Source organism: Phacochoerus africanus, unplaced genomic scaffold (assembly GCF_016906955.1).
Source record: "Phacochoerus africanus isolate WHEZ1 unplaced genomic scaffold, ROS_Pafr_v1 Scaffold_89, whole genome shotgun sequence".
Lineage (NCBI taxonomy): Eukaryota > Metazoa > Chordata > Mammalia > Artiodactyla > Suidae > Phacochoerus > Phacochoerus africanus.
In genome coordinates, this window is record NW_025927460.1 from 569 (window position 1) to 22,305 (window position 21,737).

General features: G+C 40.2%; 1 pseudogene; it reads right to left on the minus strand.

The window, feature by feature from the left end:
* Nucleotides 1–8,491: 8,491 nt before the first annotated feature.
* LOC125119351 (ankyrin repeat domain-containing protein 26-like) overlaps nt 8,492–21,737 on the minus strand; it is a 33,512-nt pseudogene continuing 20,266 nt past the window's right edge.

A 21,737-nucleotide genomic window follows, 5' to 3' on the forward strand; every position in this document is an offset into this window, starting at 1 on the left:
AGCCTGATGGTCATATAGGCTCAAACACATTATTTAAAAAAGGGAGTCTATATTGTCTTACTTTCCTTCCCTACATTCTATGACTTTGAAATCCTTTTTAAACATCTTCATGTTTGTCCTTTTGCTGTTCCTTGTGTTTATCATCACTTTTGCAGTAGTTTTTTTGTTTTTTCCTCTTAGATCTGTATGCTGCCTTATTTAAGTGATTGCTTTCCAATGGTGGTTTCCTCCATCCAATTCTTTACTTTTTATTTTAGAGAAGCCTTTTGAGTGTTTCTTTTAGAATGGGTTTAGTATTGCTGTGTTTTTTAGCTTTGGTTTGTTGGAGAAATTCTTTATTTCCCCTTCTATTTTATTTATTTATTTATTTTTATCTTTTTATTACCCCAATACATTATTTTTTTTCTACTGTACATCATGGTGACCCAGTTATACATACTGTTACATTCTTTTTTCTCACATTATCATGCTCCATCATAAGTGACTAGACATAGTTCCCAGTGCTACTCAGCAGGATTCATTGCTAACCCATTCCAAAGGCAATAGTTTGGACTTTCTGTGTGGCTCCCCTTCTATTTTAAATGAATTCTTGCTGGATAGAGTTGTCTAGGTTACAATTTTTTTTTTTCTTTTCAGCACCTTAAATATCTTTCCACTCCCTTCTGGCCTGGAGTGTTCCTGTAGAGAAATCAGCTGATAGCCTTATGGGGTTTCCCTTATAATAATGCTTTGTTTTTCTCCTGCTGCCTTTAGAATCCTCTCTTTATCTTTAACTTTTGCCATTTTTTACTATAATATGTCTTGTGGTGGGCCCGTTTGGTTTCAACTTGTTTGGGGCCCTCTGTGCTTCCTGTATCTTGCTATCAGTTTCCTTTAGATTTGGAAAGTTTTCAGAATAATTTCATCCCATATATTTCAATCCTTGTCTTTTTCTCTTCCTTCTGGAATTCCTATTATGCATAGACTGGGCTTCTTTGTATTATCCCATAGATCTCTTTATTACTTTCATGTTTTCTCATTTGTTTTTCTGTGCTGTGCTGATTGGGCAACTGACATGAATCTATCTTTCAAGTCACTAATTTGTTCCTTGGCATTATTTATTCTGTTCTTTAGTGCCTTTAGCTCAGTTTGCTTCTCTGCCAAGGAGACATCTCTCGACATCTGTAGAACACATAGACCATGCAAGAAGTACCTCATCCTGCTTAGCCCCCATATGAAGTGCTGCAGCAGTTGCTCCTAGTTGTATGTTCCTGTGAAGGGACAGTGAATAGCACCTGAGGTGACAGGGCCACGTGGAGCCCACTCACAGGCCCCCATTGGTGGCAGGCCACTCCTCCTTCTGGCCTCTGAGAAGACCACCCTGGTCCATTCCTGCCACCTGTAGATCACGCAGGAAGCACCACATTGCACTTAGCCCCCCACTGCCCTTAGCCCACACAAAGGTGCCCAGCTACCCATAGCCTGCACAAGAAGTGCCCGTCTCCCATCTCCCATAGCCCAAACAAGTGGCTTCTTGCCACCCATAGCCTGCACCAGAGGCATCCCACCCTCTGAAAGCCTGCAGAGAGATGTGCAGGGAGATTCCTATGACAGTCCACCCCTCCTCCTCTCGCTCCCAACACTGGCCCCTTGGTTCTCCTATGAGCCCTGACCTTCTTCCGGGTTCTCTCTGCCATGGCATTCCACTCCCCAGCCTGTAGCACACCACTCCCTCACATATGGCACAGTGCTCCTTAGCCCCTTAGGCTGTCCCCACACCACCAACCCCAGTCCTCCCCCGGGACTGACCTCCAGAGCCTAAGTCTCAGCTCCCAGCCCCCACCCAAGCCTCTCTAGGGGCGGTGGTGCAGATGATTTGTGCAGCTCTCACTCTACTTTGCCCTCCTCGGTCCAACTGTTGTGCTTTTCTTGGCATCTTTGAGGTCCCTCTGTCATGGCTGATCTCCCAGTCAGTCAGGTGGCTTGCCTGGGTGTGAGTTCCTTTTCTCCTTTGTAGGTCCCCTCCCAGGAATGCTAGTCCCATCCAGATTCCCTTCTCTCTCTCTCTTTTTCTTTTGTTCTAGCCAGTTATGTCAACAGTTTCTTTCTTTCTTTCTTTCTTTTTTTGTCTTTTTGCCTTTTTCTAGGGCTGCACCTGTGGCATATGGACATTCCCAGGCTTGGGGTCTAATCGGAGCTGTAGCTCCAGCCTATGACACGATGCTGGATCTCAGCTGTGTCTGTGACCTACAACACAGCTCGTGGCAATACAGGGCCCTCAAACCAGGGATCAAACCCACAACCTCATGGTTCCTAATCGGATTTGTTAACCACTGAGCCATGATGGGAACTCCAAGAGTTTCTTGCCCTTTTTGGAGGTTTAAGATCTTCTGCCAGCAACCAGTTGATGTTCTGGGTGAGTCATTTTACATGCAGATGTGTTTTTTTGAAGTGTCTGTGGGAGAAGTTAAGCTCAACGTCTTACTCCTGCACCATCTTGATCCGCCTCTCCAAAAGTATTTACTCTCAGTTTGGAGATGTCTCCTGACTGGCAGTATGTGCAAAGTTAATTGATCATGAGGAATTTCATAAATAGTCATTTTCCAATAGAAAACTCTCAGGAGTTAATGCATTACACCTTACCCTTGGAGTAAAACAAACTAGACAAATGATCACATTGACGAAGGAAGGAATATATAATTTTCATATGGAACTAAAATATGTGGCAATAAAAACACTTATTACTTCATTTCCTATCATTAAATATAAAAGCAATTTTATTGCAACTTCCAGGTACTCCTGCATATGGCATACCATTTTTTCTTAAAGTGTCATTATAGCATAATAACCATACAGGGAGAAGTGCATTTTTATTTTTTCCTTTGTATGTATGCATACATTTAAGTTCAAATTTATCAGTTTTGTATATAGTCTATAATGCATTGGGAGATGCTGGTTTTCATGATTATCATTATTTTGGATTGTGTTACTTTGGATTGTTTTGGATTATTAAAAAAAATTTAGAAGGAAAGGAGGAGCCCACTCTAAAGAACAAAATAGGGATCCTTTCAAATGGTAACCTATTGATTCTCAAAGCAAATGACTGATGAAAGGAATTGTAAGAAGCATGTACAGCAGATTTTCTATTCTTATAAACATCATTGTTGATTTTCAAGAGTCTAGTTTTGAGTTCTAACAATTTTAAAAGTACTTATTTCAGAATGTAGTGAATAGCAACCCTAGGTCTTAAGAAAGGAAATGCAGCTTTGCTCCCCAGTTCATGCAGAATAACTTTTCCAAAACTTAGAATTTTGTAAAATATTTTAATAGCCAGTTTTTCTACAAATACGTATGAAGAGCCAGAATAGATAATATTTTTTTATGGCCCCACCTGTGTCATATGGAAGTTTTCAGAGTAGGGGTCAAATCAGAGAGGCAGCTGCCACATCCACTGCAAGGCCAGTTCTGAGACACATCTGCAACCTCAGCTGCTAGCTTTCAGTAATGCTGGAACCTTAACACACTGAGTGAGGCCAGGGATCAAGCCTGCATCCTCAGAGAGACAGTACCAGGTCCTTAACCCGCTGAGCCTCCACAGGAGCTCCAGAAATGACAATATTTTAAATGTTACTTTTATTTTATGAAGTGCCACTTTTTGCTGTACATGAGTAGTGATGTTTTGTAATTATACAATATATCATCATCTTTTTTCTTTTTAATATTAGAAATTTTGTTTCTGCAGGTAATTTTTAGTGCCTTGTTGGAATATAGAGTTCTATGAAGAGAAAGGCATGGTATTAGTTACAGTTTAATCCTGAGAATATTGCAAGTTCTGAAATATTGGAAGCTCTCAGAAAATATTTCTTAATAATTGAAAAGGTGATAGATGAATGAATAAGAGGATTTAGATCATTTTCCTCCTGCATGGAACATTTATGTTGTTAATTCCTGAGTCACATTTTCCCTTTTGGGTCAGATGATGGTTATAGTGTTCCCCCTTGCTTGTGTGGTACCTGCATGCATGTGTGCACATGCACACAACATACAAAGACACACAGGAGCACATACACACAGTAATGCTGCAGCCAACAAACACCATGTGCTTTATGTTCACTTCTGCTAATGATACCAAATCCCCCCACGTCCTAGTCCTCCAGTCCATAATGTTACACATAGAAGGTTATTTCTTTTTTTGATAGCAGAGATATCTGTCCAGGGCTCACTAGTCTGGGCAAAGGTTAGGGAGGCTCAGGGCCTCAGGCAGAGTGGGGGCCTCACCCAGAGCACCTGGCCCACAGTGACACCCAGGGGCCCAGAAAGGGCAGCCCCAGCCCTTGGCTCCATGCGCCTCTCCCTACCACCAGGCTCACCAAGTCAGCTCTCGCCCTGGACTCCAATGTGGCCAGGGAAGTGTGGGCCACAGCCTCCTCTGCCTGGGTGGCTGGGGCAGAGCATTGGCAGGAGGGGTGGGGGAGGGACTTGGGCCAGCAAAGTAAGTGGGTCTATTTTCCTGGGCCCTAGATGGGTCACTCCTGACCAGGCTGGTATTTGGGGAACACACAGACTCTCTAAAAAGTCAGCGCTGAGCAAAGAGTCCCATCTCTCTTCCTGGACCCCACTGACCCACTCACCCTACGCACCACAATTTCCAGGATAAAGCGTGTTCCAGACATGGCATCCTTAAAACCATTACTGTCAATTGCCTTGGTAACTGTATAAGTTTTTGCTTTTTTTTTTTTTAATCTCTTTAGGGCTCCAATTGGAGCTACAGCTGCATCAGTCATCAGTCAGATTCCTTTACCCACGACACCACAGTGGGAACCCCTGTATTTTCTATGGAGTTCATTTAGAGCCGAATACATAGAAATGCTTTTACCTTTGCAGAGGTTAAGTAGGAAATTCAATGTTCTCTAACAAACTTTTCCAGGTCTTTGCTCTCTCTGCATATGTTCTTTAATGATGGTCCTAGGAAAGCCTTAATAAAAGATTTGAAAGGCCAAAGCCAGATTGTTCTGATTTCCCTAAAGCTACATGATTTCATGATTTACATAATTACAGCTTCTGTCTCTGTGTGTACATTCAGAATAAAATTTAAAACATATCAGAAGCCCAGCCCAGGAGTTTCCTTGTAGTGCAGCAGGTTAAGGGTCCAGTATTGTCACTGCATTGGCTTGAGTTGCAGCTGTGGCCCAGGTTCAATCCCTGGCCCAGGAATTTCCACATGCCATGGTTGTGGACAAAATAGGAACTTCAAAAGAGAGAAAACAAATAATACTATTGTTAAATCCTTTAAGAAAATAAATAAAATCCCAGCCCAGCCAAAAGGAGAGAGTGTCAGGCCGGTTCATTGTAATGAATGCCAAGAGGAATGAGAAATTCATTTAGACAAAGACTGGAAAGGTGGCACTTTATTTATGGTTGGAATCATCAGGGACTCTGGTGTCCATTCAAAGGAAGGGGAAGGAGAAGAAATCTTGGAAGTGGTGGAGAGTATAAAAGAGAAGAGGCAAATCTTTCTAGAAGTTTGTCATAGAAGATAAGATTGGTCCAATTCAGTGGGGAGAAACAGCAGGAAGTTTACTGAGGGAGGAGATTTTAAATTGCCATCTGAAGAAAGAAAATGCAAATAAAATGGTAGGCTCATTGGGCAGATGTCTGACTTTCTTCAGCAGCAAAGGTGCCTGGATGAAGAAAATAATCATAATCATAATCAATGTCTTGTGAGCTGGAGTTTGCCCAGGTACAAGCAGGACAGAAAGAAAAAGGAAGGCGTTCCTGTGTGGCGCAGTGGTTAATGAATCCGACTAGGAACCGTGAGGTTGCAGGTTCGATCCCTGACCTTGCTCAGTGGGTTAAGGATCTGGCATTGCCGTGAGCTGTGTTGTAGGTTGCAGACGTGGCTCGGATCTAGCATTGCTGTGGCTCTGGCATAGGCCAGCAGCTGTAGCTCCAATTAGACCCCTAGTTTGGGAACCTCCATATGCCATGGGAGCAGCCCTAGAAAAGGCAAAAATACAAAAAAGAAAGAAAAAGGAAGAGGATGTAAGTAAGCGTTATTAAAATTTTAGCTCTTGGTCTGTTGGGGGAAAAAACTTTTCCTCTACCCTCTTAGTTTCAGTGATTGGAAATCTGCAAATTAGATAGATACAAGCAGATTACCTGAGAAAAACCATTTAATTACATATTCTCCATATGCAGATGCTTACAAAGATATGTGGTTTGGAGGGGTGGCTAGATTTGGGATTTACATACTACTTAATAAGTGGCAAGGAGTAGGAGAAAGGCATTTTCTGCAAAAGAAATGATTTCTTGGTGGGGGGAGAGTAAACACAGGAGAAAAATAAATGGTACCTTAGAGAAACATATGGGAGATATGTTAGTTTGGTGATGATGTCTGTTTGAGTCAGGTGCCTGGGACAACTCTAATTTTAAAACTGTTTCCAAAAAGTAAATTTAAAAAAAATTAGAAAAGGGGAAAAGCCGTAGGCAAATCTTATTGCTGCATGAGGAAAGATCTATGTATCAGAGTTTAAAGTTATGTAGAATTACTTTTATGACTCTGCAACTCTTGCGATAACATCAACACATTGACAATAGCCACAGCCTCATTTTATTCAAATCATGTCTGTCTAAATCTTTATATCCAGTGATAAAACTGCAAACTACAAGAAGGCCATCTAATCAACACCGCTAAATATAGGTTTTTTTTTTTTTCTTTTTGCTGTGTTTTTCAGGGCTGCACCCACAGCATATGGAAGTTCCCAGGGTAGGGTTTGAATCAGAGCTACAGCCCTCAGCCCTAGCCACAGCCACAGCAACATGGAATCTGATTCAATTCTGTGACCAACACCACAGCTCATGCAAGACCAGATCCTTAACCCACTGAGAAAGTCCAGGAATCGAACCTGCATCCTCATGGATCCTAGTTGTATTCGTTTCTACTGTGCCACAACAGGAACTCCCAACACAGATAAATATTAATGACAGGTTTGGTGGTCTGGCTGCTGATTAAATAGCTGCTATCTGGGTTCAGTTGGAGTATGAAAAACTCAGTAGTGCTGGGTTTCTTCACAAAATCTGCTTAAATATATACAAAGAAAAATGACTGAAAATACTATATAAATTCTCATATATGATACCAAAATATTTCCTTCAATAAGGATTTTTACAACATGTTAAATGGGAACTAATAAAAATGTTAACTGTCCAGTAGATAAAGTTTTACTGTTTATTTTTCAGACAATATGAGTTTTCTTCAAGATCTGTACATATTGTTGTGTGATGTTTTCAAAAGGTCATCGGTAGATCTTAGACGAGAAGCTCTCTGGTATACAGACTCAAGTTCAGCAGTGGCTGGAGAGAAAGGAAAGAATGGCATTCTTTATCTAAAATCCTTTCTAGTTAACTAAATATAAGGGAGTTAAAAATAACGGAGACCTTTCTAAGTGTTAAAAAGAATGAAAAATATCTACATACAATTACAGCACAAAATACACAATGACTATTTTATCATTTGCCCATGGTTACAGGCTGAGCTCACTGCTCTCAAGGCCAATTATCAGAGCTTCTGGTTTTCTCACTCCTCATTCATTTCCTCAATAGCCTGTGCTAAGGTACTGTGACAAGCACTGGAATTACACGTGGAAGGTGACACAGGCTACCGGAATAATCACATACTCTAAACTGGAAAAATAGACAAACGGAGAATTTCCATACAGAGTCCTAAGACCTATGACAGGTACCAAAGAGGACATGATTGGAACCCTCAGAAGGGACATCCAACTTGGTGTCAATATTGTCAGCTTTTTGGTGGAGTGATGTGTAAGTAGATACCTAGAGGACAAGGACACACTATGGGAACTGGAGGGAAGAAGCAAATGCAAAGAGCAGAGGTGAGGAAGAGCTGATTGGAATTGTCAGCTGTCTGAGTAGATGCCAGAGGAAAGGGGCAGAGGAGGGTAGGAGGGAGATAAGGCGGAGTGCTTCCTCAGGAACCAAACTGACTTGGGTGTTTTTATTCCATGCAAAGGAATGTGGAACTTTTCCTGGGGGCAAAAGCTAAACCAATGACAACTTTAATGATGGGATTGTCACCCACAAGTGAAAGCTGCATGAACTGTGATTAACTGAGTCTGGGTATTTTTGGCCTCAATCACTACCAGAAATTTGAGAAGTTGGTGAACCCCATGTTTTCTCAGAACAGTGTCAGTGTGCAGGTTGACAGGGCCATGAGGAAGGCAGAAAGGCAGAAACAGAGAAAGAATATAGCCACAAAGAAAAAGAAATAGACTTTTTGAGAAGTCTTTGAAAGCGAAGGAACATGACGTATAAATAATGAATGAGTATATTTTTCATTATGAATGTATTGTTTTACACTTTTCATGCGATATGTATAGGAAAAATACTTAATGTAGCGTCTGTTATGCAAATAATGGAAAGAGTTGCCATTTACTATTTACAGTTGATTTCAGAAATCATGTCTAAATTTAATTTATAAATTTTGACAACATACCTTCTACTAGTTCTCTATTTATGTTTCCTTCCATCTCCTGCCGACTCTGAAATAAGTCAAATGTTATTTATAATGTTGAAGTTAAACAAGAGTAATGATATATAGCTTATGAAATGTGGCCTGTAAATAATACTTTCAGACGAGACCTAACTTGGGGATTGCTACTTCCTCAGATGAGGGAAAAAGACACAGATTTTATTTTTTTTATTTTTTTTTGTCTTTTGTCTGTTTTTTTTTTTTTGTGTTGTTGTTGTTGTTGTGTTGTTGTTGCTATTTCTTGGGCCGCTCCCGGCATATGGAGGTTCCCAGGCCAGGGGTTGACCAGAGCCACAGCAACGCGGGATCCGAGCTGCGTCTGCAACCTACACCACAGCTCACGGCAACGCCGGATCGTTAACCCACTGAGCAAGGGCAGGGACCGAACCCGCAACCTCATGGTTCCTAGTCGGATTTGTTAACCACTGCGCCACGACGGGAACTCCAAGACACAGATTTTAAACTAGAACTTAGAGAAAATTAATATGGAAGAGTGTCATTTAGCCAAATAATGTTTGAGGTATGGGACATGAAACTTTCTTTTTTTTTTTTTTATGTATAACTGATTCACTTTATTGTACACCAAAAACTGTCACAACATTGTAAGTCTACTATATTCCAATAAAGTTTTTTGAAAAATTGATCATTGCTATCTTTGACTTATTTGAAAATAATAAGTTAAAAACAGTTTATAATAAGTAAAGGTAGTAATTTTTTTTTTACATTTTTTCCCCCACCCTTTCTTCTGTTGCAACATGAGTATCTAGACAAAGTTCTCAATGCTATTCAGCAGGATCTCCTTGTAAATCTATTCTAAGTTGTGTCTGATAAGCCCAAGCTCCCGATCCCTCCCACTCCCTCCCCCTCCCATCAGGCAGCCACAAGTCTGTTTTCCAAGTCCATGATTTTCTTTTCTGAGGAGATGTTCATTTGTGCTGGATATTAGATTCCAGTTATAAGTGATATCATATGGTATTTGTCTTTGTCTTTCTGGCTCATTTCACTCAGGATGAGATTCTCTAGTTCTATCCATGTTGCTGCAAATGGCATTATGTCTTCTTTTTTATGGCGAGTAGTATTCCATTGTGTATATATACCACTTCTTCCGAATCCAATCATCTGTCGATGGACATTTGGGTTGTTTCCATGTCCTGGCTATTGTGAATAGTGCTGCAATGAACGTGCGGGTGCATGTGTCTCTTTTAATTAGAGTTTTGTCCGGATAGATGCCCAAGAGTGGGATTGCGGGGTCATATGGAGGTTCTATGTATAGATTTCTAAGGTATCTCCAAATTGTCCTCCATAGTGGCTGTACCAGTTTACATTCCCACCAACAGTGCAGGAGGGTTCCCTTTTCTCCACAGCCCCTCCAGCACTTGTTATTTTTGGATTTATTAATGATGGCCATTCTGACTGGTGTGAGGTGATATCTTGTGGTAGTTTTGATTTGCATTTCTTATAATCAGCGATGTTGAGCATTTTTTCATGTGTTTGTTGGCCATCTGTATATCTTCTTTGGAGAAATGTCTATTCAGGTCTTTTGCCCATTTTTCCATTGATTGATTGGCTTTTTTGCTGTTCTTTCTAACTAAATCATATGTTTTAAGGGCATGAACAAGAGTAAATTATTAGTGTATGTATATCTGTATGTATATCTTTGTGTATGTATATCTGAATGTATATCTTTGGTTATTAGGCAATAATATTTAATTTCTAAAATAGCATCTAAGGAGTTCCTCTTGTGGCTCAGCAGTAACAAACCCAACTAGTATCTGTGAGGAAGTGGCTTTGATCCCTGGCCTCCATCAGTGGGTCAGGGATACAGGGTTGCCTGAGCTGTGATGGAGGTCTCAGACATGGCTTGGATCCTACACTGCTGTGGCTGTGGCAAAGGAAACTTCCATATGCTGCACATGTGGCCCTAAAAAAAAAAAAAAAACAGCATTTAAATGTAGCTTTTCAATAAATTTATTTTTTTCAATTAGTTACACTTACTGAATAAAGTTGATGATAGGTATTTTAAAAGGAGAAATCCAGGGACTTAAAAAATTACAAAATTTGTCTCCTTTATTAGCACAAATAATTATGCCTTTTACTTAGTGTGCATAAGTCAAATAACTCAATTTCACCAATTAAAAACACACATTATATCAGAAATCTAAAACACAAGGAAGAAAGGATAAGGTAAGTCACCTTCATCAAGTCAGTCACGACGCTGTCCAATGAAGTGCGTGAACGTGAGGTGGAAAACGCTAAGGTTTCTTCTGAACGCTGAGCTGTTATATTTTCAGCACCAGGTGGCTCCAGGACTGGCCTTGTAGTAAAAGTTTGGAGTAAATACTTGTTCTGCTCTTTCTCCATCAGGCGTTTTGTACCAGTCTCAGCCAGCCTCTCATTAGTCCTATGAAGTCTGCAAAAGGCAAATTTCATTTTCCCTACATGACTCCTAAATGATGGGCTTATTTTTAAGATGCCACCATAATAGTAAATGAAATGTCCATCTGAACTATGTTTTGACACTGAAAATGTGTCAGAGAAGAAGCAAGTACGTGTTTAAGTCATCCTCGGTGGTGGTGGTGGTGGTGGTTTGTTGGTCTGTTTGTTTGTTTTTGATGCACCATAGCATGTGGAAGTCCCCTGGCCAGGAATTGAACCAGAGCCAGAGTCAGGACCAACCACTGCAGTGAAATGCAAGATCCTTAATCTGTGACATAAGAGAACACCTGTGTCTTCACTCACAATTCAAAGTCAAGAGAGGCAAGAAATGATGTCAGTGGTGGAAGTGGCATAATAGATGACAGGTGCTGCCTTCTGGAATGCCTGTGCTTAGACATTTTCATCTTTGGTAAACCAACATGGGGATAAAAAGTAAACCATCCCTCAAAGACGCTTTCGAGCATTTGCACTCACCACCTTTGTAGACACATTTCACTCATGACCTTGGAGAAATAAAGCATAGAGCACTGAGTAATAATTTAGTGCAACAACCTCAAGGGGTTGAGATAGAGGAGTTGGTGATCAAAAAGAACTGAAACAGCTGCGGAGGAGGAAGCAAGTACAAGTTCCCGCTTCTTAAAAGTATGTCACTTTGCTTTTATGAAAGGCTTGCATCAGTATCTTTTTGATAACTGAAAAAAAAAATTGAAGAGGATTTCTGCTTTTATGAAAAGAGGCAAAGAGCCAAAACAGTGGTCGATGTTCTTTCTACAGAGACCCATCTCAGAGGCACGGCATCTCAAGCAAGGAGAGCAGACCCACGAAGTTCCTCCCCCAGAAAGTACATTTACCATCTCAGCATCAAGCCTCCATGGCTTTGAACTGTGCCAGGAACATCTGTGCTTTATTTATACATATTTACTTTATGCTCTCACTAGCAAGAAGTGTCCTCAGCTGTGTCTTTGCTTTCTGCCATTTGGGATATACAAAAGATTTCATAGGGGGAGTTCCCATTGTGGCTCAGTGTTAATGAACCCAACTAGTATCCATGAAGATGCATGTTCCATCCCCGGCCTCTCTCTGTGGGTTAAGTATCTGGCATTGGCGTGGGCTGTGCTGGAGTTCCCAGATGTGGCTCAGATCCTGCTTTACTGTGGCTGTAGAGCAGGCTGGCAGCTGAAGCTCTGATTCGACCTCTAGTCCAGGAACTTCCATATGCCGCAGATGCGGCCATAAAAATAATTTAAAAAAAAGATTTCATAGAAACATCCTACACTTGGATAGTGGGGATACCTGTCACTTATAACAGCATTTACCAAAGCACTGGAGGTGGGATCTACCCTTCTGTTTTCCACACCCCCTCAGGCAGGCCATTGTATTATTTTTAGCCACTAAGTGAAGTATACTGCCCTTCACCCCTCTGTTAATTTCCCCCCTCTTCACAAGCATGCCTTTATGTAGGTTAGGAAACCTTAAGAGCATACTTCAGAGTTTGCCTTCATGGCACCCTCTAGTGATGAGAGCAAACATCATAATCAAGGAAGTGAATTTATCAAAAGTCAGAATGGGACCTTTTCGGTTTAAGGTATCATCCAAAAAATAGTTAAACTTGATAACATTCCTATTGATAGGGATTCCCACAAGAAATTTTGTAATAACATTGCTGTCTCAATTGCAAAGCCTCTACAGCACAAAGCTTATGTTTTGACTTAGCTGTGTTTTAACTACTTGTTTCATTTTTTTTCCAGTGACCTTGTACATTTTCATTCTTCTAGGTAGAGTTGCTTATATTTTTCCAATTCTGTTTTACTAGATGATTCATGAGATGTGTTTGCTTTGGAGCATTCAGATTCCAGATATTGAATTCTGCATTCCATTTGACCTCTTTTCGAGATACAATTGTTCTCCCATAACTGCTCTAAGTTTTCCTGAGATGCTGCTTGTGTCTAAAGCAAATTGAAAGGAAACATCTTAAAAATAGTTGTGGAGTTCCTGTCGTGGCGCAGTGGTTAACGAATCCGACTAGGAACCATGAGGTTGCGGGTTCGGTCCCTGCCCTTGCTCAGTGGGTTAACGATCCGGCGTTGCTGTGAGCTGTGGTGTAGCTTGCAGACGCGGCTCGGATCCTGCATTGCTGTGGCTCTGGCGTAGGCCAGTGGCTACAGCTCCAATTCGACCCCTAGCCTGGGAACCTCCATCTGCTGTGGGAGCGGCCCAAGAAATAGCAAAAAAAAAAAAAAAAAAAAAGTTGTAACCTGAGTTCCTCTAGTATATTTACTCCTTTTAGTTTGGAGACAATGTTTCAGCAAATGGAAATGCGTTGAAAAAGAAGCTCTACTTAAACATGTTTATTATCAGTGTTAACTAAATTATCCCTGAATTATACAATTAAAGTTGAATTGCTCTTCTATCAGTACTCATATCATGTGAGAACATAAAGAATCATAGGATCAGTTTAAAATAAAAAAAATTAAAAAATACAATGTACAAGCAATCCAAGAGTAAAGTACGATTTTTCAATCACAATATTTTCCTATCCTCCAAGTAGTCTTGTATTATACCACTTGGTGTGATTTTTGTCATCTGAATCATCCTAATCTAAAAGTTCAACTTAGTGATAATAATGATGGAAACTGGAATATTTTAAGGGAGGTAAAAAAAATGCCATCTTCCACTCGGAAATCTACAAAACCAACTATTAGAGGAGAAGCAGAGGAGACACATACAATGTATACATCCAAGATGTAATTTAGAGTGAAGTGAATTATAGAGCATTGAGGATCAATAAATTAACCTGTAGGAATAACTTGACTTTTGTTAACTGTTCTTCTATCTCCTGTCTCGCTCTTTCCTCAATCTCCTGCTTAGGGTGCTCTACCTGACTGTGTTCTACCATGTTCATTTCTGTGTGACTCTTGAGGTTTACTACTGCTTGTTCCAACTTCTTTTTATTCTTCTCTAGTTTTCCCCATCTCTTCTGCATTCATTTCTTACATAATTCCTGTTGAAGAACTTGATTTTTTGCATCCAGATGTAGGCATTTGGAACATGCAGTTTACTGCCGTGCTGTGGATCATCATTCTGATATGACAGAGAGTAATAATAATTACACTGGGTAACATAGTGTAATGAGGGAATTAGGCTGAGAATAGCTCAACTCACAGCCAGTATCACACTTTGAAATAAATTTGGTTACAATAAAATGGTATCTAGATTGTAGAATGAGGAATCTTGAATTACTCAGAAAATGAAGAAAAAATTTCAAACCGTCGAGTCACAAAAATAAAATCTTTACTGTCATCAACTGTATCACACATTTGCACTTGATTTTATCTTTTTATTTGTCTATAATTATTTCATTTCTTTCCCCCCTGAAATGACTATAAATCATCTCTTAGTAGAAAGTCCCTTAGTACTTACCCCTCATCTTACCTTTCCTTGATTTTTAAAGAAGTTTTAGGGATATCATATTGAATTCTTTAGGGCTGAGTCAATAAATGCTTCCCAAAAGAAGACTTTGAAAACAGGACTCTAATGAATCAGTCATTTTCGTGTGGATTCTAATGCCATAAGCCTGTCTCAGAACTAGCACTATTTTATTGCTAATTTGAATGGCAGTCCAGGGAGAAATGTTTCACAGGACTAAGGAGAAATCACATCACCTTTGTAAAAGCAAGGGTAAAAGTAAGGGAGAAATTACGTCTCCTTAAACTTAGTAAAACCTTAGTGAGATGATACACACAAGTTGCCTGAACCAAACAATGCCTCAAAACTCTTCGTTACTTTCCAGAAAATAAGAGAACAAACTAAACCAAACCGTAAAACTTACTGGTATTGCAGTGACACTGATTTGCTTTACATACAATGATGACTTGGTAAGACAAGGTGAGTAGATGTAGTGGTTTTTAAACATATCGACAAATGCTTGGACACTCCCCTCATGAAATCCACTCTCCTTCAGCATGTTCTGGCTTCTGTAACTGCTTCCTAGTAGAAAGACTATGGGGAAACTTCTATGTGATTTCTAAGTCAGAGCAAAAGCTTCTGCTTTCCTTAGACCCAACCACCATGTTGCCAATAAACCCAGGCCATGCAGGAAGTCTTCTTACCTGGGTGTCTCAGCTGACCACCTAAGCCACTGTGCCAACCCAAAGCCAGCTCCAACTGCCAGACATGCGAGAACAAGCCTTTAGGCGACTGCGGTTGCCACCTTCAAGGGGAGCTGGCTTCCCTGAGCCTAGCCTAAATGCAGATTTGTGAACATAGTCAATGCCGTTTTAAGCCTCTAGGGTTTTGAGGTGGTTTATTTTACAATTTATTGGTGATAAATACTGGTACAGATATTGATATTAAAAGTGGGGTGTTGCCATTGAAAAAGCAACTGAAACATGTGGGAATGCCTTTGAACCTGGAGATAGGTGGAGCCTGAGCAAATGTAGTGGAGAGTAAGGATAAAAACACAAGAACTTTGCAAGACTGTTAAGGGAAGCCTGATGGCCCTTGAAGAGGCCCACAGTGACAGCTCTCTCTTGGCAAGGAAAGAAGGTGAAACAGAACCCCAGAGGAAAGGGGATTTGTGCTATGCAACATTCAAAAGTAAAATTGATAAGGAAAGCCCAACCGCAAAACATGATTAAATACAAAAAAAAAAAAACCAAAAAAAAAAACCCCAGGACTCACTGGGTTCAAATATCTGTCTCATTACAGCACCTCCATGTGTCCAACTGTCAAATAACACTAAAATAAAGAAATGGCTTCTGGGATAAGATCACATCTAGGGTGCTGCCAGGAAACCATGGTCTACAGATGAAGCCAAGACTGTATAATTCTTTGTTAAGAACTTGGAAAGATTTAACATCTACCTCGAATTCCTTTAAGGATCTTAAAGCATAAGAATTTGAAAGGTATTGTCCCATGAGAGCTTCACAGGAAGCCCAAGGTGAAGAGCTCATCCACAAAAGATTCCTGTAAGGAAAGCTTTTCCTCTGGAATGTATCCCAATAAAATTCACAGGAAACTCAAAGTTTTAGAGAGAACTGTGGAAGTAAAAACACTGCTACCACCGTTGGACTAAAAGAGACCAAGAATGCTGGGTGTGTGGGTGGTAGATAACTTGACCCTTTATTTCCCAAGTCTTCATAGTGAGAGGACTGTACTCAAGGGCTAAACTCTGAACACCACACCCAGGTACCTCAGCCATATCTGTATCTGATGAAGATGGTAAAATCGGGGACTTGAGCCTGAGCCTGACACCGTCACAACTGAGACTTGTGGGAGAACTGGGTAGGAGTAAGTGTCTTTTTCATGTGGATGGAATAAAAAACTGTGGCCAGTGAGTAGATAAGGCTGGTTTTTAAATGTAAAGCTAAGTTTTGGAAAATCCATCTTATAATCCATCTGATAAAAAAGGTCTGACATGGGACAACCTTAATGACTTGCTCCAATGAACAGGAATATGGGGAAAGTGATGCCGTGCAAACTGCAAGCTAGGGTAGAAAAGACAATACAGCTTCTCCTAGGCCCTCACCTTGGCTCCAGGCCACTGTTGTGAAAGAGCTCAGGCCAGAAAGAGACCCCAGGTGTTCAGGGCAGGGGTCGCACTTTGCCTGGCCCGACCAAAGCTCCAGCCAGCCACCACCACCAATCATCAGACAAGTGAGTGAACAGACCTTCAAGTGATTCCAGCTCCTGGCTGTCGAGGTGCCCCAGCCTAAAGCTCAGGGGAACAGAGGCCAGCTGTCCTGGCCACGTTCTTCCCAAATGTAGATTATGAACAATACCTGTTGTTTATTTAAGCCACTAAACTCTGGGGAAGTTTTTAGGGAAAAACAGATAAACAGTGAAAAGGGGATAAAAAAAGATAATAAATAGATAGAGCTTGTAATACAGTAGAAACTGGGCTCTTGTAACCTGGAGTCTAAAAAATTGTAGAGAATAATTAAGTAATTCCCATTGTGGTTTAGCAGAAATGAATCTAATACCCATGAGGACACAGGTTTGACCCCTGGGCCTCGCTGAGTGGGTTCAGTATCTGGTGTTGCGAGAGCTTTGGTGTAGGTCCACAGACACGGCTCGGATCTGGCATTGCTGTGGCTGTGGCGTAGGCTGGTTCTGATTCCTAGGCAGCTCCTAGCCTAGGAATATCCATATGTCACAGGTTCATCCCTAAAAAGACCAAAAAAAAAAAAAAAAAACTACGAGATAAATTTCTTAATGACAAAAACACTGATGAGAAGAAGCAGATATCTAGAAGAAACACTTAGGTACTGCCGAGGAGGAAGTTTTCTAGGGTTCCCTTCAGTTACAATTTCTTCTAAGTAGGCGCTTGTGCCACCTGAAAAGTTTTCTCAAGACTGAGGATAAGGAAGACTGGTAAGCAAGGAGGTATATGATTTGAAGTACAGTAACTGAAAAACACCTAGAAATAGTTTAAGAACCAAAATCAGACTTTCTAGCTCATTTCATTTAACTGAAATTCTAGAGATAGTCAGCTTGGAGTATTTAATAATCTAGCACTCCCTCCTCATGTTCCCTTCCTCGGAGAGGAAATAAAACCCTATGGAAGCATTTTTTTTTTTTTGTCTTTTTGCTATTTCTTGGGCCGCTCTCACAGCAGATGGAGATTCCCAGGCTAGGGGTCCAATCGGAGCTGTAGCCACCAGCCTACACCAGAGCCACAGCAACGGGGGATCCGAGCCGCGTCTGCGACCCACACCACAGCTCACGGCAACGCCGGATCGTTAACCCACTGAGCAAGGGCAGGGACCGAACCCGCAACCTCATGGTTCCTAGTCGGATTCGTTAACCACTGCGCCACGATGGGAACTCCTGGAAGCATTATTTAATTGTCTCACTAGTAAAACATATGTCATGTCCTTTGGCAGTATTTAAGTTAAATACAATCTTCTCTCTACTTAAAGCTTGTCCGCATGAGGCGGTAACATTATCTCCTCTCATGTTCTACCACAATGCTTCTCCATATCACAGAAGTAGTCTTTGAAGTTGTGAAATACAAATTATGGATTTGTTATTTGTCTCTGATAAATTGATTAAATATTACTTGTATTTTTTTTGGGGGAGCGCACCTGGCCCTGAGATTGAACGTGTGTCACAGTAGCAACCTGGGCCACTGCAGTAACAACACTGGATACGTAACCTGCTGTGCCACAAGGGAATTCTCAATATTATCTGATTTTTTAATGGCAGCACTCTTGAATACTTTTCTTTGGATGCCATGAAATATTTATTCCAGTAATTATGTCTTAGTTATAACTACGGCTATGCATCTCTTTCTTTTTAAGTAAAAAGAGGTAGAAACTAGGAGCTGTGAATTCCGAGAGCAGGATCTTTGCCAAGAACAAGATCAGCACCAGTGTTGTACACAGGAACCAAGTCAAAGGATGATTGAATTGTGAATTGCAAGATGATGGATTAGAGAGACTTCCAAAGAGGAAAGCTGACAGTGCAGAATTAATCTTCTCCTCCCAGATGGTGAAATTTATGGATTGAGCCTATGAATTAAAATGGGTTAAACATACGGCATACAGAGTAGACAAAGGCAGCAGATCCTGTGACCAAGATTTGATAAAAACTGGAGTGAAGTGGGAAGCACTGGGTTAGAGAAGTAGTTCTGATAGAGGGCAGAAGACCAGTGGACTTTATCTTTGTAAGCCTACTTTCCATCATGTCATGGCAAGGCATAAGCTGGCCACAATTCCTTCAGAAGCAGAAAATCTCCACAGCAGTAGTTAAAAATCATCCCACTACACTGGGTTTTCATTATTATGTAAAACCACTGGTAACCTGCAGGGATGACTGGGAAAGAGTTCCCATAAAATCTGACGTAGCGCTGGCACTTAGTACTGGCACATTGAGAGACAGATCAGTGCAATACCACTTAGGATCTAAAAAGAAACCCCCACAGTTACAGGCAGTTGACTGTCAGTCAGAGTGACAAATAATTACATTTTAACAAATGGTACCGGGCCCATTGGATATCCACACAGAAAAGAACAAAATGAAACTGCTGCCTCATGCCATATATAAAAATTAATTCCAACGCAAGAGCTACAACTCCAAAATGCTTTAGAGGAAAACATAGGTGTGTTATCTTCATGACTGGATTTGACAATTGTTTCTTAGATATGACACCAAAAGACAAAAAATAGATTAATGGAACTTCCTCAATATTAAATACTTCTATGCTTCAAAAGGCACCATCAAGAAGCTGAAAAGGCAATCTCCTGAAGGAGAGAAAACATTGGAATACCCTGTATCTGGTTAAAAAAAAATTGGTATCTAGGATACAAAAAGAACCCTTACAATTCCGTATTAAAAGGAAGTCCAATTTAAAAATGGGCAAAAACTTGAACAGACATTTCTTCAAAGAAGATACACAAGTGGATCATAAGCACATGAATAGATCCTCAACATATTAGTCATCAGAAAACGCAGATCCAAACGATGAGAGGCCCCTTCACACCTACTGGGATGACTATAATCAAACCATCTGGCCATGGTAAGGGTTGACAAGGATGTATAGAAAGTGAAATGCTTACACACTTCGGATAAAAATGTAAAATGGTACAGCCACTCTGGAATCAGTAGGGCAGTTCCTCAAAAAGCTAAACAGTTACCATATGATACAGCAATTCCGGTCATGAGTATATTCCCCAAAGGAAGGAAAACATGCATGTATACCAAAACCTGAATATAAATATTCACACTGGCATTATGAACAATAGCCAAAAAGTGGAAACAGCTCAAAGGTCTAGCACCTGATGAATGGATAAATAAATGTGGTCTGTCCTTAAAATTTTTAATATTCAGCAATAAGAAGAAATGATAGTACTGATACATGCTACAAAAATCAGTGTACCTTGAAAATACGCTGAATGAAAGAAGGCAGTTACAGAAGACCCCACTTTGTGTGATTCTACTGATATGAAATACCCAGAAAAGGCAAATCCTATTACAGAGACAGGGAAGAGAGTAGTGGTTCCCCAGGTTTGGGAAGAGTGGGGAAGGGACACTGGCACAGGGTGTTGGCTAGAAGGTATAGGGTGGTCTTTGTTGGGTGATGAACAGTGTTCTAAAATTGACTGTGTATATAACTCCAGGAATACACTAAATGTCACCAAATGGTACAATTTAAATGAATATTTTATATTTCGGTAAAGCTGTCACCAAGAAACAGCTGATGCTTTGGGTCAGGAATGGTGTGCTGTTCAGCTTCATGTCACTGGCCAGGGTTCAAGACAATAAGAGAGTCACCAATGTGCCCTTTTGAATAGGAAAAAATGTGTCTTTCTTACTCGTATTGCATCCATAAAATAATGGGAAAAATCTGTGGGTCACTGCTCAAAGCACTGAGTTGATTTCTAATTAAGAGATTTTGGAGTCCCCAAAACTGAATAAAAATTACCTTATGTTTTAGCGTATCTATCTGAATATCCATTCAGTTTTGATTGATTTTTACAGTGCTGTGGCACTAAGCTCTCCTTTTTCATGTTCATTTACTTTCCGTCTTGTCATTTCCAAGCGTTCCTTCAACCTGTAGAAATGTGTAGAATGAGTAAGTCAAGTTCTTTAAGAGTAAGTATTTAATAATGACTTAAACAGATATATCTTTCTACCATATAACATAAAACAAACCTATAAATTATTCTTTCTCATGTGTTTGATCTAATATTGTTTGAAATATAGTAACTAACTTATAATTTCAGATAAATAACATCAAGAACTTTAATAAAATATATACAGTAGGTAAAGGGTTAGTTTATGTAGTACATATCACATTTCATATAGATTTCTTATAAATAAGTTATTATTTATATCCATTTTTAGTATGTTATATGAAACATTAACTTCTTATCTTATTAAATACTGGTAGTACAACCAGAGATCGGCACCCAAGGTGAAGAAGAAGAACATGCTTATATGTGAATGTTTTGAAAAGATACAAAAAATACATTTGGGTACCTACTGATCACAGCCTACAAGCAGAAAACAAAGTACACACAGAAAACATCAAGTCACTCACTCAAAACAGAAAAAAGAAACAAGAGAGAAAAAATCTTTGGAGTCTGAGTGGAGGAGGGAAAAACCTGCAGGCTTTAGGAGAAAGGAAATCAGCAGAGAGAATGTGTAACAGTCTCCTCAAGACTGTTTTAAGAGATCTGGAAATCTTGGTTAGTGAGATGTTAACAATATGCAAAGCAACACAGAGAAAGTTAAGTGAGAAACTAATATTGTTGAGAATCAGGGAACAACCCTAAGTAGAATCAACCCTCGGTATGCACAGAGTTTTGCTTCCATGACCCCCCCACACCCTGTGGATACCAAAAGCCACAGATGTTCAAGTCCTTTCAGTAAAATGGTGTGGTATCTGCATATACGCTGCCCATCCTCAAATATATACATTCAGTCTTCTCTAGATCCCTTCTGAAACCTAATACATTGCAAATTCTATGTAAACAGTTGTGAATACAATGGAATATAAATAGTTGCCGGCCTGAGACCAACCCAGGTTTTGCTTTTTGGAACTATCTGGAAATGGTTTTCTGAAGTTGGTTGAATCCAGGGGTGTTGAGGGTGAAGTGTACTCAGCAAATAAACAGAAGGGAAGATAGGTGGGGCCTTCACAGACAGTGGGAAACACCAGTCTTTTCCTTTTTTCCGAGCGCTCAAAACATGGTCACTAAGATTATCGTGCATATTTATAACTAAAAAGGGCAGAAAGAAAACAGAATCCAAATCAAGATCTTTGATGTTA